Here is an 18,542-nt window from a genome sequence, read left to right as displayed (position 1 = left end):
CTCTTTAAAACATTTACTGAATTAATTCCCATCTTGGTAGGAGAGCTGCAAAACAAGGGGCTGTGAATTCCTTGCATCTATTCACATTACAGGATTTTTTTTTTTAATAAAATACAACCCCCCCCCTTTTTTTTTTATAAGCAATCACCCTCTCTAAGCTATGAAATGAATCAGGAACCATCCTTGTGGAAACACAGACACTGATTAGAAACATGACGTGACCGAATGACCTCCTTCGGGGAGAAGAGGCAGTGTTATGGTGCACAGATCTCAAGCCTAGCGTGCCAGGAAAGTCAAAAATCCCAACAGCCACCGTGCTGGAAATATCTCTTATGAATATCAGTAAGTAATATAAGGAACGAGTATAGCTTGATCTAATTCTAGCATGATTTAATAGGACTATAGCTGTTGTCTCCTCTCCAGAAATGTGCTTGGCTTTCCGTGGACGGGGCCTGATTGTTCCTCTCCCTTGCACTGGTCCCGAGTGGGAGTAACTGTTCTGAAGTCAACCGAGTTACACGGCTGCGAAACTGGCCTAAGTCGGAGGAGAGGGACCCCAGGCGGGCTGAAGTTGTGCGTGATGAGGACCGGCTGAGGACCAGGCGGGAGCGCCCCGCAGCCAGCGGCTTGCCCCCGGAACCGCGCTCTGCCGCCAGCCGCCGCGATGAACTGGGGGACCCGGCCGCCCCGAGGCATCGCCCGCTCCACGTGTTCCGGCGCCGGGGGAACAAAGGGCGGCGGCGAGGCGGGGATGGAGAGACGCGCGGAGCCGGGCGCACGGGGCCGCTAGCCGCACCTGGGGGCGGCCGCTCCGCTCCGCGCCCCACGGGCAGCCAGAGCCCGGGAGATCCCCGCTCCACCGGATCATTGTCTCTCCCCGGCTGGAAGAGAGACGGTCCCCCCTCCACGCTGCCTGCCATCCCCGCCCCTCTGGGATCCCAGCTCCCCTCCCCTCCTCCTTTCTCCTCCCTCCCCCCAGCTCAAGCCGAAGTTTCCTGTTCGCACGGGCGAAGCTTTGCAAAGAAGCGGCGGGGCGGGGCTGCTTTCTCCTTGGGATTATTCTTGCACGAGGATCTGCCGGGTAAGATCCCCCCCGCCGGCACCCCGCTCCCCCGTCCATCCACCCCCTTCCGCCGAGGGGCTGCCAGGGGAGAGGGAGAACTCGCCCGCATCTGCCCAGGACCCAGCCCCGCGCCTTTCCCTGCCGCGGCCGGATTTACAAAGGTGCCGTCTGCCCGGGGCGAAGCCCCGCTCCTTCCAGCCGGAGTCCGGGGAAGTGGGTTGCTGCCTGGTCTCATGTGAACTGGAAGTCCCGGCTATGCTGCTGGGAAACCAACCATCCGCGAAACGAAGGTGAGCCCCTGCCCCCAAAGAGAGGCACCTGCGCCCCCCACCCCCATGGCCCCCTCCCCGATCCGGCGCTGGTGGACGCTGGCCAAGTAGGGCTGAGTCCCCTGTGGTGTGTCTGTCTTTGGGGGTCACTCCTCCGCTCAGGACCCTGACAAAGTTGGCTCCAGCAGGCTGGGGTGGGGATGGGAGCGGGGAAGCCCGTCTGGCCGCTGCTCCAGGTCCATCGCTGGGATCAGTCGCACCCCAGCCTGGGGGTGTCTCTAGCCCCCGCCGACCCTGTCCGGGGTGAGTTCAGTCGGGGGACCCCATTTCCCCCTTTCTTCTGTTTTCATCAGCGGGGAGGCTGAAACCATGGGCAGCCCAGATTTCCTGTAGCCTCCCCTCCCTCCCCTTCTAGCTTCTTCTTTCTTTTCTCCCCCTTCTCCTCTTTTTTTTTCCTGTTCCTCCTTTTATCTATTTGCTCCCCCCTCCCTTTCTCTCCCTTGGATTTACCAGTGCTTGGACCCCTCCCCCCCCCAGCGCTTCTCTCATCCAGGTGGAGGGTGCGCCCCACCCTGGCCCTGGGGTCTCCAGCGATGCCCGAGTGACTTTGCCCCCTGCTCCTTGCCCTGCAGGTCCTGGCTGCTATCATGACTGATGGCGAGAGGAGAGAGCCCTTCCAGCCGCTGGCGAGCGACGACGTCCGGGTGCCCATAGCCTCCCTCCCCAGCCAGGCAGCCCAGCCCGGGGAGGACGAGGATGCGCTCAGCCCTTGCAAGTCGATCCAGGGCAGCCTGGGCTCTGGCGGCTCCTCGGCCCAGGATCCAGCCCAGGAGGACGAGGAACAGGTCCCTTACCCGGCCCTGGCACCCACCGTCTTCTTCTGCCTCAAGCAAACCACCCGGCCACGCAGCTGGTGCCTCAGACTGGTCTGTAACCCATATCCTTTCCCAGGAGAGCGGCCCCATGCCCAGCTTGGGGCGTGGGGTGTCCTGCTGCTGGGTGTTTCCCCTCTGCCCCCCACCCCGAGGGCTATCTGTGTCCAGCACCTGGTGGTGGAGTTTCAGGCAGTGCTGGGGGAGCGCCGGTTGGTTTGGGTTGTTTCTCTGGATGGGTCAGGTTCCACCCTTGGAGTAACTCAGCTAAGTCCATGCAGTCAGGGATGATTATGGCAGACAGAGAAGCGTGGCAGGCTGCAGCCTTTAAAGCCACTTGGTTTGTGAATCCTGGAGGAAGAGACCTGGTTGGTTCTAGCAGGAGTTGGTTTGAGGAGCAGGTCCTAGCCTCTTTGACCTAGAATTGAATGCAGCTGTTGTTAGGGGTGCACCTTTCAGAGCAAACTGATCCTACACCTTGTGCTAAACCGAGTGGTCTTTGCTACTTACAGAGAAAGATGAGCATCAGTGGCTCGCATCAGCAGTGGGATTTTAGTGTCTCTTTATTGTCCTGATTATTATTTATTGTACTGCCAGAGAACCCAAAAGCCTCCAGCAGGATCAGCATGTGTGTCCTGGTTAATAGGTCAGATATTCAGTTAAGGTTCTCCCAGTCCTGCTACTGTATAGGAAGCATTAAAGTATACTTCAAGCTACAAAGAAAGAAAGAAAGCCCTGGTAAAATTCAAGAAGAAAAACCATCAAAGAAAACACACCTGGCCTTGTGCACATGAAGTCTTTTCTTGGATGCAAATAGAAATCAAGCATAATAGGGGGAAACGATCGAAAGCGAATTCATTTTAGGACCTGCAAAGAAACAACAAAATCAGAATTCCTTAAACTTTACTTATTTGTCCAGGGGGGTGGAAAAGAGTAAAGTTTAAAGATAGCTCCTTATTTGTGTTAAAAGCTGTGGGGAATTTGAGACCAGGAGTAACCCTTTAACTGTTTATATAAGAGACCTGTGAGTGCGTATGTTACTTCACATTGGAAAATGAAACATATTAGAATTGGTTTTGAGAAGCTGAGTTCACGCCTGTCTTTTCATTCTGGGTTCTGAAAGCTTCTGTTTGATTTTTTTTTTTAATTCTTTTAATTCTTTATTTTATTCACAACTAGGGATGGAGAAAGTGCAAACAGTCTTTCTAACTCCCCTTTTGTTCCCCAATTGCACCCCTCCAAAGCCATCCCCCCCCCTTCAAATAAAAAAAAAAAGGCAATGTGTTCTTAGTTGTGACAACTAGAAAATTGAATTTCAGGAAAATGCAAGAGACATCTTGTATGAAAGCAGAGTTGTTGGTTTGTCTTGATGATCTTCAGAATTGAGCTTTTAGCTTTGCTGCACATGTAAACCTGTCATGTAGGTGTAGCACTGACATTGTGCAGATAATTAATGCTTACATTTCCTTGATATCTGCCAGTAGGTTGCTGTCTGTATCCTGCCATTGCTATTATAAGCATTATTTATTAATATGGTTATTATTGATTTAGCTTTAGTTAACCAGTGTGCAATTGAGATCACTTTTTTTCCTAAGAATCAGCACCAACTCTTATGCTGTCATTCAAAGGAATTACACAATCCTCTTCAGAAAGCTGCTGTAATCCATTATTAAAAGAAATCCTTGGAGAGAAAACCCACAAACTTTATACCTCTGATTCTCCCCCTCACTTAAAGTAGCTTTACTCCAACTTTGAACCAGGCGGAGAGCAGAATTGGGCCATGAAGCTATTAAAATTGAATAGAGCAGAAAAGTGAAAATAAAACGAAGTAATGGCTCTTTTCATTAATGATTTTAGCTGCATAAATATTAAATATACATGATGATTCTACACCAAAAAAATGTAATAAAACCAATGGTCAAGGGTAGCTTTTTATATCTAAGCAGTACAGTGAGTCAAGAGAGATTCTTCCCCATGTCCCCCGAGTTATCATGTTTCAATTTTATGGGGAGAAGGGGAGGGGAAGCCCCCTCTTCAGATTCAAGGACTATCCTTGTCCTTTATATTACCTATCAGGTTGATAATATCAAAATCCAAAAAATAACCTTGACAAATTAACCTGCAGCTGTTTAAAAAAAAAAAAGAGAGAGAGAGAAACCAACATCTGCCTTATGGGAGTGAGTCTTGCGTAGCAGTGTTTTCTTTGGAACAGTAATTGCATTCAAGCCATTGTGTAGCATTACTGTATTTTATTCTTCAATGGAGCTTGATTTTTTTTTTTTTGCAACTTTTCTCTAATCTTTCAATTGTATTTACAGGAAACAAAATTCCCTTAGCAAATTATCTGTGTGACATAAATGTAGACTTCGATGGATAATTGTGATGTTTGGTTACTAATGAGGCAGATCTAATCAAAACAATGTAAGCTTTATGCTATAGTGGTATTGGCAGTGAGTTGGGGGGGGGACTTTATTTTAACAGAACAATGTTTGCAACATATCAAATAGTAACAAGGGTCACTAGTATAAATCTGTACTGGAATTTCTCTAGTTTTCACTATTTCCAGTTGCTGGCAGTTTCATTCTATGTAGTGAAATTAATCTTTAAATCCTGACTGTAACTTTTTTTAAAGACAGAGGGAGCAATAATATTTATTGATGACCATGTCTCTGAAGATATTTGGCTAGGCTTTGTCAAGCACCATAAAAGTTAGTAAAGAGATCTTCATCTTGCCCGTGAAACAATGCTCAGTCCAAATTACTGTACTGAAGTCTAAGGACGGCATGCATTTCAAATCACATTCAGTTGAAGGTCATCAGCTTTGGAAGGAATGCAACCAAAGCATTTTTGTGAAACTTAAAAAGCAGCCAGATGGAAAGACAGATAGATAAGGGGAGTGGATGGGTAGATGGCACAAGGGCCAGCACTCGATGAGCACCTGTCTTGGAAAAACTTAGCTTGAAAGAAATGTCAGATTCACAAAGGTGGTTTCTAACCAGGTATGCAATTTATGTGACTCTCCCTGCCTACCAAAGCATGACTCCATAAACCACAATACTGAGCAACTTTGCATGAAAAGTTTCCTTTATTATGAAAAGAAGGGAAGCATCTTTACATTCTTTTTAATGGCCGAGTGAGAGTATCTCTGTGGAAATGCCATGTCACCTGGGATGCACTATCCCCGTAAGCAAAGGAGTACGTTTCATAATTGTTATGCTTTTCCTTAAAGCAAGCATAGTTCTTTGTTCAATTTGACTTAGACAGTGATTTATTTGTAGGGAGGAAAACTAGGGAAGTCCTTTCCTGGCTAAATTATCTGTTTGTCAATTCTAAATATTTAATGACCCAGGGAATTTATGTGCCCATCGAAGCAGGCAGTCCACTTTCCCATCCTCTGTATTTTTATGTAGTTTGCATTATCATTTGGTGAATATATTCTGCTAAGAGTTCTTTGTCCAGGCCTGCAGCTCGGAGACCTGTGTGTGGCTCCCTGCACTACTCAGCAAAGGAATTTCACCAACATGCCACTGGCCTGTGAGGGATTTATACTCATCCAGCAACCCACGAAGCAGTTCTTAATAAATTGAAGGCATCTTATTATATTTTAATGGTCATTTCCTCTGCAAATGAACCACCTTCTTCTGTTACAGAACAGACCTTTCCTTTCTTGCAGTGCAGGCTTGACTTCCTCTCAAAAGGCCCAGTATAGTGTCCATGAAAGCCAGTGGGAATCCTTCCACTAATATCAAGTGAGCACTCGGTCAAGCACCATATGAACAGTGTATTCTATGTATATATTTGGATCTGTACTGAAAACACCAAATGCTTCTGCAGCACAAGAAGATTTAATGAGTCCAAAGTGTGGGTAGGCTTCTGACTTATTGAAACCTTTGTCAGTCTAGCTCAATTTAGCTGTGAAACCACCCCAACAGCTCTAAATATTTGTGGATAGCATGGATCTAGGACTTACACCTGCTGTAGGTCATAAGTTATGGGCCAAAAGCATGGCTTGTTTCTGTGGCTTAAGCAGAGGGGGCTACCACAAGGCTTACCAATAGCTAAAAAAAGATTTTGCATGGTTTTCATGTCAGACAGGTGTGCACAGGATCAGTTATCACAGGGGTCGAAGGCCAGACATTCTGAACATGTCTGGCAGGAGGCATGTGCCCCCTGGAAATGTTTGTGAATTGTATAAAAATTGGGGTAATGTGTAGAGTGCAGTTAATAGATGCCACATTTGTAAGTTTTTGTTTTTTTTTCCAGTGGTTGCTCTTGATTCTGCAAGTAAACAGCAGCTAGGAAGACCCTGCATAGATTCCCCTAAAAGCTTGAATGTTTGTCTGTTAATACGTGCTTTGAAGCCTTACAAAATCATGGAATGCAAAAGGCCTGCAAATGAACTATGTTGTTCCTATAAGCAAGACTTAGTCAAACTGTTCTGTGCAGTAAAGTTTCACCAAAAGGGGAAAAAACATCCCGACTAGATTTATGTTTGATTAATAGTGTGTTCCTCTATGGTTGCTTTGTCAGGCTATTGCTCCATAGCATAATTCTTGTCCTATAGTTTAGTAAGTTATGTTTTGAATATAGGAGTAGAGTCCTTTAAAAAAACGCCAGCGTTACCTTTCAAACTCTATTTCAACAATAAATTAATCATATATGATAGCACAAAGCTAATAGACAGCCTGAAAGTAACTGTTGTGAGTCTGAGCATTGGTTTAAATTTAATCCTTTACTATCAGGTCTAAAGAGTTTTTCCCCTCTGTCATTTTTGATTTACTTAGTTTTGCTTTTTTTAAAATATAATTGGAAGCAAACTTACTTATTTCTCTCCGTACTGGATCTCCTACACAGGTTTATTTATAGAGGTCTGTGGGTAGGACTTTGTGTATGGTAGCATGTTCTCTGGTATAGTGTTGGGTTTGCTTTTGAGTTTTTTTTTTTCCTGGTTCTTATTTACAATAAATGACAGCTCTATAGAAATAATCCGAGTTGGCTTTTTAATGTAGATTTTACTACTGGTCCCATTTCAGTAAAAGATGGTCAATCTGTATCTGAGTTTGGATTTCGATTGTTTTGAGCTGTTGGCTGACAAACCTGTAATAGATGGACCAGTTTGTGTTGCTAATTTGCAGTCAACATGGGCAAAGTATGCGATGGACAGCGGTTTAATTTGTTGGAATGTGGAACGCTGATTTTTATGGCAATCGCTGTTGTGTATGCAACCGAACAGAATACTTGCTGTATCATTGGCTGTAGGAACATACTGTCACTCAACGTATAATCCCCAGTAGTAATTACATCTGTGAATTTTGACAGAAAACTGTCTCCGCTTTGTGGCTCATATGGGTCTGGTGAGATGAGAACAACTTTTGACAACTAAATAGCTACTGTAAAAGGCCCAATTCTGCATTCCTAAATCTGAGAAAACCCCCATTGACTTTCATCTCACAAGTGACTAGGAGTGTGATCTAAAGCCCATTGAAGTCAAATGGACTTCAGTGGGCATTGGGTCAGTCTGTCTAGGGTAGCTATACGGGCCCATTACCTTCAAATCTGAGCACCCCACTATCTTTAATGTCTTTTCCCTCACAACACTTGGTTCAAGCCCTAAAAAAGAACACCCGGAGGAGCTTTCCATATAGGCATTACAGGGTCTGGGCCAAAGACTGTAGTGCTATTCTGCCTGTTACTTCAGAGCATCCCCTAGCGTCTAGTTCCTAATGCTACTTGCAGGAGGGATGCAGATCAAATTACTTCAGGCACTTTGGCTAGATGCTTTGTTTGGTCTATTTTGAGAAAAGAAAAAGTGACGGAATTAAGAACGTAATCAGTTCTGGATGGGGAAAAAGCATGTTTCATTCAACAAGGTTCAGTTCTTTCACTCATGAAAGACTCAAGGCTTGGCCTCCCCCATCCTCACAACAGCAGCCGCTTGTTTGGGTTTGTTTAAGAAGTTTGCTGCTAGGCCAAGTTCACGAGTGTTGTCTGACAGGCGCCTTGAATTTGTGTTTCTTAGTTCCTTATCCCACTGTTACTATGAACAGTGGTTACTATGGACTCTGTGATATACAACCATACACACGTGTTCTAACTACGTAATTGTTTAGCCTATACGTCACATTTTAGTTGCGGCACAAAGAGAGAGAATTGTCTATTTCCAGGGGTTTAAGCCCAAACTTCAGTGGTGTGTGCATGTGTGTTTGATTTTTAGAGAATGTTGTATCCGCCTTGATGGGCTGTTTCATGAAATCTTTACTCCACTTTTAGTCTGTGCTTGCTAAGTCTAAACTCCGGCTGACTCAATGGGCATTCTGCCTGAGTAATACCTGAATCAGAATTTGCCTAATATAAATATTTACATGTCATTTAAATAAAATATTTAAGGTGCACTAGAAGAAACCATCATGTAACAAATGTATTGACGGGCCTAACCCTGAGAGCCGTTGGGCATCCACGGCTCCTGTTGAATTCAACAAGAGGCGCAGGTACCACACCTTAGTTGAAATCTTCGGCTGGATTACAAGCAATTACAAAACACCAATTAAAAAAAAGAAATCCCATGTAAATTACAATTCTTCTAAAACTATGTTGGCCACATGAATCCCTGTTTTTTAAATTCATTAATTTCAGTGGCTTTACATCAAGAAAGGATGGGTTCTAGATAACTAATCAAGTAACTTTTTTAATATCAAAGAGAAGTGCATTTTAATATGGCTAAATGCAAATGTTTACACCTGGGAACAAACAATATAGGCCATACTTATAGGATGAGGGTGACCCGACAGCAAGTGTGAAAAATTGGGATGGAGGTGGGGGGTAATAGACGCCTGTATAAGACATAGCCCCAAACATGGGGACTGTCCATCTAAAATCGGGACACCTGGTCACCCTAGGGCAGTGGTTTTCAAACTACGGGTTGCAACCGAGTACTGGGTCGTGGAATGGAAGGCACTGGGTCGTGGCGGCTCTAGTCAGCATCGCCGACCGGGCCGTTGAAAGTCCTGTCGGCGGTGCTGCCCGGCTAAGGCACGCTAGTCCCTACTGTTTCTGACACTGTGCTGCACCCCGGAAGCGGCCAGCAGCAGGTCCGGCTCCTAGGCGGGAGGGCCACGGGGCTCCGCACACTGCCCCTACCCTGGGCACCAGCTCCATTGGAACTGGCCAATGGCAGCTGGGGGGCAAGTGCTGCATGGAACTGCTTGTGTGCCTCCGCCTTGGAGCTGGACCTGCTGCTGTCTGCTTCTGGGGCGCAGCGCTGTCCGCGGTGCCAGGAAGTCTGCCTCAGCCCGCCCGCTGACTGGGAGCCGCCCAAGGTAAGCCCATGCTCCAACCCTGCACCCTAATCCCCTGCCCCAGCCCTGAGCCCCCCCCCAAACCCTGAGCCCTTTCCTGCACCCCAAACCCCTCATCCCTGGCACCACCCCAGAGTCTGCACCCCCAGCCCAGAGCCCTGACCCTCTCCTGCACCCCTACCCCAGCCCAGAGCCCCCTCCCACACCCTGAACCCTTCATTACTGGCCCTACCCCGCAGCCCTTCACCCCTGCACCCCAACCCTCTGCCCCAGCCCTGAGCCCATCCCACACCCCAAACCCCTCTGCCCCAGCTCTGTTGGATCATGGGCATCAACAATTTTCTTCAATGGGTCGCCAGAAAATTTTTTTTTAAACCACTGCACTCGGGGACTCTATCCAGGGAAGCAGTGACTCTGAAAAAGAGATGGGGATTGTGGTGCATAGCACAAGCTCCCAGCGTTGATGCTGTGGCCAAAATAGCTAATGCGACCCTGGGAAGCATAAGCAGGAATAGCTTGAATCGGTGTAGCTCTGTGTTTTGGCGCTTGTGTGACCACTGCTGAATCATTGTTCAGTCACCTCTCAGAGCCATTGTTTTAGGCTCTTTTCAGACTCGCACAGGCATCAGTTTAAATTCAGCTCCTATTTTGAGGTGTTATTTGCACCCAAAAGGGCTAGAAGCTTGTTTTTTAAATGAAAGCTGAGATTCTGGATCATAGCTTTGCAGCAAAGAGTGAAATTCTGTGGTAAATTTTGTGATCATAGAATATGCTGGACCATATGTATGTCGTGAACCCAGATATAACCGTGTTTGTGCTGGTGCATAAGAATAAGAAAGTGAAATTTATTATTAAAAAAGGTGAAACTGACAAGACCGTTTTCATTATTTAAGCTGAGTGAAGTGCACAAAGTAAACCAAGAGCATAAATAATGAAAATTAAATGAGCTTTAATATTATTTTGGTGTTCAACATACAAGTTGTTGTTAATAACACAAGTAAAGTTTTTTTTTTTTCTTTTCTTTCAAATATATGGGCCCAAATTCATTCCTGGTAGAACCTCATTGATTTACACCAGTAATGAAGATGATCATGAATTTTATGACCTTGACTGTAGTCTCTTCTCTATCCCTAGTGGATGTTTAATTTCATTACAAGATCACTATAATGCATAACTGGCCACCACAGTTATGCATCTTTGGTCAATAAAGGCCTAAACCCAAATTGCAAGAGGTGTTGCTGATTTAGTATTCATTGGGAAATGCACATAAGAAACTGCCACATATTTCCCCAGCATGCCTTAATCTAGTTACCACTGTTATTTCCATAAAGACCAATTCACCCAATGGTTAAAACGCACACACAATATTCCCAATTTATATGATCTCATCAGAGAAATTAAATTTAACCTTTTACATGTCTTTTTCATTATTGTCCTAGCATTTGAAATGGCTCTCTACTAAATTACCTACCAAAAGACGTCTTAAAGAGAATTGACTGTTACTCCAGTATCTTTTTCAAGGTTACTCCTAATCTCCTTGCTGTAATTGTTCCATACTTGTGCTAATTTTTTCAGTGCATCTGTAATATTTCACATCGCTAAAGCACAGAAAATTTAACTGGCTACTTGTCAGCCCACGTAGAAAACGAATCTTAAAAGATCTTGTTAAAGTTTTGCAATAGCCTTTGGTTTTTCTGCCTCTCTGACTTGGTAGGAACCAATAAATGCAATCAAGTTTGTTTACAATTGTCTCACATGTGTAAGACATGGGTATGTTTGCTTTTTCCATTTTGTCCCTGGGCCCGATCCTCAGATGGTATAAATTGGCACAGCATAGTCAATGGTGTCAAGTATCAGAGAGGTAGCCGTGTTAGTCTGAATCTGTAAAAAGCAACAGAGGGTCCTGTGGCACCTTTAAGACGAACAGAAGTATTGGAGCATAAGCTTTCGTGGGTGAATGCCCACTTCATCAGACGGAGGTCTTGCGTCTGATGAAGTGGGCATTCACCCACGAAAGCTTATGCTCCAATACTTCTGTTAGTCTTAAAGGTGCCACAGGACCCTCTGTTGCTTTTTACATAGTCAATGGGACTACCCAGATTTATACCACCCATGGATCTGTACACATACATCTACTTCCTGTGTGTATAGTACGTATAGTTGTTATACCTTAAGAAGTTAAAATCCATTTGTAAAAGCAATATTTAGCTTTATGCAGTACTGCCCCAGGTTGGGTATAGATCTTTTCCCAAGCATCATATGTTAATTTAATTTAATTTTTCTTAAAGATTTGGTTGTCGGGGTTTTTTTTTTTTTTTTTTCAGGGTTGGGGAGAGTCACAGAGAATTTTTTAAAATGAGAATTAGTTTTCAAGTGATACTCATTGAACTTAGCCAAGGAATCATTAAGTCATCTAGCCACACAGATAGTTATAGGTTTTATTGCACTATTTTAGTCTGTATTTCACTATTTAAAGGCTGAAGTCAAAAAGCTGCACCCATTGAGGTCAATTAGCAATGTTCTGATAGACCTCATTGGAAGCAGGACCTAAAATTCAGCTGCCGTGTGCTATCTAAACAGTAAGCCTGATTCGCTGCTTATGTTGGAATTATTCCACAGTGGTAACTGGAGTTGTATTGGTTTACAATCTGCAGTGAGTTAGTGCTGAATCAGTCCTCTTGGTTTTTAAACTACTCCAAAAGCCAAGGATCGTAGGCTACTCTCCATCTCCAGTGCCCAAGCTTGTTGGCTTTCTACTGGATTATAACTGTGACTCTTGCATCTCCATTCACTTACGCTGGTGCAAATCAGGAGTAGCCCCATTGAGTTGTGGATGCTCAGTAACTTTCTCCCCCCCACCACCACTAAAGAGAAGCCGTGACACATTCCAGGGCTGAATTCAAACCAGGAGTGCCTCCAAACCATGCAGCGAAAACCTTTGCCACTAGCATTAAAACTCATGTAAAAATATGTTAGCTCTATTTACACAGATGTTCTAAAAGAACATTGGTCCAGATTTTGCCATTAATTCTTAAGGTAGCATCTGGCATTACATCTAATCCTTTAATCCAGCTGTAGCAGCAGCCTTGTGTTTTTAAGTAAGATCATATTTGTCTTTACTTTTAAGTGAATATTTAGCTCCATGAGATGGAAGGGAATTTATCTTCCTCCCCTAATAGTTAATTTTGCGATAACTTGGAACAACTTAAAATCATCAGGGTACATACTGTATTTCTGAACCAGCAATTAGAAGTCACCAGCCTGCATAGAGACAAATGTAAAGTGAATTATTTGCTGATTAGCTCTGTACAGTCTTCCACAACTATTCAGAGACTCCTGTTGCATGAAATTTTATGCTAGTCACTCTAGAACTGGTCTTCCTTGGGTAGAGATTTGAAAAGATGCAACTGTAGGAGACCATTTCTCTTTCTCCTTCTTAATAAAATCTGTTTTGAGCACTGTACCAGTCTGACTGGTTTGACAATGGTCTAAATGCACAGATTCAAGATCTAATTTTGCCCATTTCAATTGACAGATGGAAACTGTGTGCTTTTACAAAGCTCGTAGTGTCTAGTCATTTCACTCAGAAGTAGTGCTGATGAAAGCAGTCCAAAAAGGATGTAATTGGATTTTTTTAAGAAGGTGAATACAAGTTGCATGTGCAAGTCTCGCCTCTTCTTTCCGTCATTGCCGTCCAAATGAGGAGAATGTTTGCTTGAATATCTAACATTCTGGCAAATTTTGCTGCAGGAAAAGTAAACTACAAGTTTTATGGTTCATGGTTGTTTGCAACATCTGTCAAGTTCCAGAAAGATGAAGATTTTGAGTAGCAATGATGTTTGATGAATGTTACAAATAGGTAAGAGTAGGAAAATTCTTCTACCCTCCCACCCCCTTGCTCCCAGAAGCTCCTGAGAAGGTACTGTGCTGAACCCTTTTGTTTCCACCACACTTGTCTTCATCCACACATTTGATATATTTGTTCAAATGGGCATAGATTAAACTCCAGGAGTTTCGGGACCACCGACCAGGCCCACAGGTTACCTTACAGACCTAACAAAGCAGACCCCCACCTCTTGCACTAGCAGACAAAACCACTACTAACTCTGAGTTCAGATCCAAGGAACAGGTTTATTTCAGCATAGGCACAGAATGCCGCACTGCAGTGATCAAGTGGGATATGCCAGGCCAATGGTTTGGCAACATTGACATGGAATTAAATTTCAGTACACTCTTTTTATACCCAAGATGACACCATGCTTTTTATCAACACTCCGTCCTCCGATTTGTTACATAATAAATGTCTGTGCTCAAATATAAAATTCCACATTACAGACCAGATTATGTAACATGCTTACATATTTCTTAGCAATAATAAAACTACTGGCAGGGACTTCTAGGACTTTTCTTGTTTATTTGGATTATATTTGGTGGGGTTCCCGTAACCTTTCATTGTAACTTTCTCCTTGTCCTGTACCCAAATCAGGGACATTTGAAGAATTGAATAACAGGATACCTACTAAACCAAATGGCTTTGTTTGCACGCCTTCCCAATAGGTTATTTCAAAGGCCACACTAAAAACTAGGGGCCAACCATTATATTGGTTATGTACTTGCTTGTCTGTTACTAGCTACTATGTTTATGTCTATATAATCCATTCAATACATGATTAAATACACTTAGGCCCTTCCATTTTACATGAGATAAGTTCACCTAGTCCCTGTCTCACCTAATTACACCCTGCTGCTCAGATTTCACCAGGATGGCATTTGGGAAGGAATACATAAATTGACCCCTTTTTCATTGAAGATGACCGATTAGGAAAAGACTGGAAAAGTAGCCGTGAAACGAACTAAACCCAACGGTTTGAAAATCGCGTCTGTCCCCAGGAGGAAGAAAGAGGGACATTCCTTGGGGCTTGGGTTTCATGCACAGCTGACGAAAAGCAAACAGTAAAACATAGTACTATAGAGACACAGCCACCCTGCTCCCAGGGCCGTGGGGGTTTGTACCCCAGGGAGGCCCCCTCCCCAAGCAGCCTGGTATGTAAGGGGATTGCACCGCCTTCACTGGGATTCATTCTGTGGGCTAGTGTTGAGGGGGAGCGGCTGTGGTCCTAGCACAGTGAAGGGAGGAGCCCTTGTGTTCCTCAAGTCCTGACATGCTTCTTGGATATTCCTTCCCCTTCACCTCTGCACACCCGTATCACATTCTGGCAATTTCTCTATCTTAGGGTTCTATACAGCCACACATCACCGTGGCACCAGCCACGTACAATTGATAGCAACAACGCAGTCCCTCCTGCATTTCATGCAGTCTCTAGACCACCCTCCTTCCTGAGAGCACTGGACAACCTTGAACTCCGTGCAGGGGCATCCATCCTGCGAACCCTTACTTGTGAGGAGTCCTTCCTCCCTGGGTCATCTCAGTGATGTCAGCAAGATCAATGGGACAATTCAGTGAGGAAGGGCTACTCTGCCCTTGGCAGGTCTAGGCTGTAATCTAAAGAAGCAGCAACAGGTTTTGTTTTGCACCTGCCCTGATATTTCTGGAAACTCTCCCACCTAACAGGCTGAGTTGTTTGCACCTCACGGTTGTTGTATCAAGACGTCTAAGCACTTTTCACACAGGAGGTTATCAACCAATTTTATTTCTTAGTGCACTTTTTAATTAAGGCTGCTAGTCCTAGAGTGACATCCTGGCCCTATTGAAGTCAGAGAATTTTGTTGTTGACTTCAGTGGAGCCAGGATTTCACCCCTGAAGTATAGGTTCTTGTACAGAGGTAATGAGCAGTTTTGATTTATTAAAATCAGGACCCTATTCTTCCTTTGGCTGCCCGTGCCTAGCTCCCGTTTACTTTAATACGACCCATGCCTATGGCTCCATGATCAGGATTTAGCCCTAAATACATTGTGTATCACCAACCTCTTATAAGTGTGTTTGTCTGGAGTCTCTAACTGTAATTTTGTTTTTTAAGATAGATCAACTGTGCTGTCGGTGAGGACTCGAAAGATTGGAGCATATCTGTTCATTAGGATTATTTAATTTCATAGCCTGGAGGCATCGGTGACACTGAACAACTGCTGGAAAAATTATCCCCTCTTCTTCTGCTCCTGATCCTCTTATTTTTAGGAGTATAACAATTTTGTTCTTGTTCAACAGCCTATAGACATATGCAGGGGGCTGGGGAAGGCTAGTAATGAGAAGACGCACCCCATGGACTAGTACCTTTAGTTTTATGTGTGTCTCCCTATTCAGAATTTCCTATCCATTTCCCAGAGGACCGGTTAAATGCCAGGGTCCGTAAAAGTGCTGGAAATTCCTTCGTCTCACTTTTCGATAAAGGATTCAATTTCGGCTCTCTCAAATCCAGTAACGGAAAAAATGAAGCCAAAAGGCCCTTTTGTTTGAAAAATACATGTGTCGTTTTTTCTCTTTATCCACGATGTTGAACATGGTTTCTGCAATTTCTAGCGTATGCCTTTCCTGTAAACACGTTTATTAGAGTAGCTACAGCTTGCATCTTTATGCTGTAGCTAAGGGTCTCTCAGCCATTCCATTATAGACCTCTATTTCCTAATGGTTTTTAAGGCTGCAGTAAAAACTCACTCCACGCTGAATCATATTTCTTTTATGTGAATATAGAGTTTGTGAAAGGTACTGGATTAACGGCCCTGGAGAGTTAAAGCTCTTATGAAGACACAAAACAAGTGCAATATGCCAGTTCCCCCACACTGCCCTGCCAGTGTTCCTCAGATCTACGCTTCAGTCACCATTCAGTCCTTTGTGTCTATGCTGAGGCCTCCAGCATCATGCCCTATTGTGATGATAGCATTTTTGTGAGGTGGTCCCTATCTGCCTTGTAGGAACTGGACTGAGAAACCAATTCATTTCGTGGATGCTGTTAAGTAGTTTTCTGATGGTAATAGCTTTTGGTCACTACTGACCAGGACAGTGTTTGAACTGGTCACTTGGAAATCAGAGTGAAATCCTGGCCCCTTTAAAGTCCAATGGAAATTTTGCCGTTGCCTATTATGAGGCTAGAATTTCACCCTCTAATTGTGGGTGTGATTCTCCTCTTGTTTACACTGGTTTAACTCTGTGGACTTAAAATCATAGAATATCAGGGTTGGAAGGGACCTCAGGAGGTCATCTAGTCCAACCCCCTGCACAAAGCGGGACCAATCCCCAACTAAATCATCCCAGCCAGGGCTTTGCCAAGCCGGGCCTTAAAAACCTCTAAGGAAGGAGATTCCACCACCTCCCTAGGGAACCCACTTCAACGGAGTCACTCCTGACTTACACCGATGTAAATGAGATAAGAATCAAGCCCTGGATATCACCGTTCCCAACTCCCCGGCATGCATTTCGTACATCAAGCTACAACGTTGACGTACAAGGTTACAGGCTGGGATCCATTTTATTATATTTTGCAAAACTGGTGGAAGTGGGATGCATTGTGATGGGAAAAAATCAGATTCTTCGCTAAGTTCAGTAAAATCAAAATATAGTGGTTTCCTACGGTTATTTATTTTGCATCATTATTGTTCAGTAATTTTGTTTCTCATTGACTGAAATTTCCCAGACACTGCTGAGCCACGACGATACGGCTCTGTCTGGGGTTTTATTTTAGCTGAACAGTGCACTTGCTGCTGGAGTATTTGCTTCCCCACCCCCCAAATGCATATTGTAAAGGGATTTACTACATAGATTGGGTTCTCGTGTATTGACAATCAATTATGGAACGAATTAGCCTTTCATATTATTATTATTTATTTAGTTGTAATAGTGCCTAAGGCCCTACCCCAGGTGAGAGCTCCGTTGTGCCAGGCACTGTAAAGGTACATTGTAAGACAATCCCAGCCCCAAAGAGTTTACAATCTGTATAGAGAAGACAGATTAAAAAAAGGGAAAGAAAGGCACAGAAGAGATGAAGAGACTTGCTCAAGCACACGGGACTAGAACCATGGTTGCCTGACGTCTAGCCTAGTGCACTATTCACTGGACCACAGTGCTGCTTTAATTTTTCTAGCTGTCTCCAATTCCCTGCACTTCCTGTAAGCTATGTTAAAATATTTTGCATCCATATGAGCAAAGAGAAATGTGGTCTTACAAATTGTATTATTTATTGGCAGTCGTATCCACTATGTTCCAGGCACTTCCCAAACGCTCGTACCTGGCAAGCTTACAGTCTGAAGCTGGACAAGCAGACAGAGGTTATGGACAAGGGAACAGAAACAACAATAGGCAAACTGTATATATAAATAGTATATAAACTATAGCTATTATATATTGTGTATAGCTAACATGTGCCATCTTGACTCACTGCCAACTTATTGAACATCTTAGCATTGCTTTTCTGGGGACAGTTGTATGCCCACCTATTAGAGTTACATAATACTTCTCCCATCTTAAGACCAGATCCTTCTGCACGTCCTCGTTAGAAAAGTACCACTGCGCATCAAAGGGACTAATCAATTGAGTAAGGGGTGTGGGATCCGGCCTCCCCCAAGACAGGAAGGCAAAATAATGCAGATGCAGGTGCCTGCTTCTTATCACTTTGTTCTGATAGCTGTCAGTTTAGTTCTCAATAGGGGTATCACAAAGATACATTTGAAGGCATCTGTAGTATGTTTCTGGTTATGCAGAATGGGACAGAATCATCCTTGGTCCAACAATGTCGGTGGACTTATACCAGGGACCAATTTAGCCCAATGTTTGACCCACGAATGCATCAAAGGAATGGGGAAATCACACTCTGAACCACTGGTTGACAATCTTTGATCTTGCTCAGGTAGGAAAGAGATTTACACAAGAGGACAGACTGCCCAGAAATAATTTCATCAAGACAGCCCTGCAGTCTAGTGTCAGTGCAAATGTCAGATCAGACTGTGGATTGCATGCTCACTGAACCTCTGAGCTAACAGGAGCTGGGCATGTGCTGTAGACAGAGCTCCTGGGGGGTAGGGCTGGACAGTACTTCGTTACTATCTAGAGGTCACTGCTCTTCATCTGATGGCAACTTGCATAGCCTTCCTCGC

General features: G+C 44.3%; 1 long non-coding RNA gene across 1 annotated transcript in view; it reads left to right on the top strand.

The window, feature by feature from the left end:
- Positions 1-1,101: 1,101 nt before the first annotated feature.
- LOC128844779 (uncharacterized) overlaps positions 1,102-18,542 on the top strand; it is a 46,187-nt gene continuing 28,746 nt past the window's right edge. The window contains exons 1-2 of the long non-coding RNA XR_008446535.1: positions 1,102-1,353; positions 1,965-2,258. This is a non-coding gene — a long non-coding RNA (uncharacterized LOC128844779). The remainder of the gene's footprint in view (positions 1,354-1,964; positions 2,259-18,542) is intronic.

This window comes from Malaclemys terrapin, chromosome 10 (genome assembly GCF_027887155.1).
Source record: "Malaclemys terrapin pileata isolate rMalTer1 chromosome 10, rMalTer1.hap1, whole genome shotgun sequence".
Taxonomy (NCBI): domain Eukaryota; kingdom Metazoa; phylum Chordata; order Testudines; family Emydidae; genus Malaclemys; species Malaclemys terrapin.
This window is presented reverse-complemented; position numbering and strand designations above follow the sequence as displayed.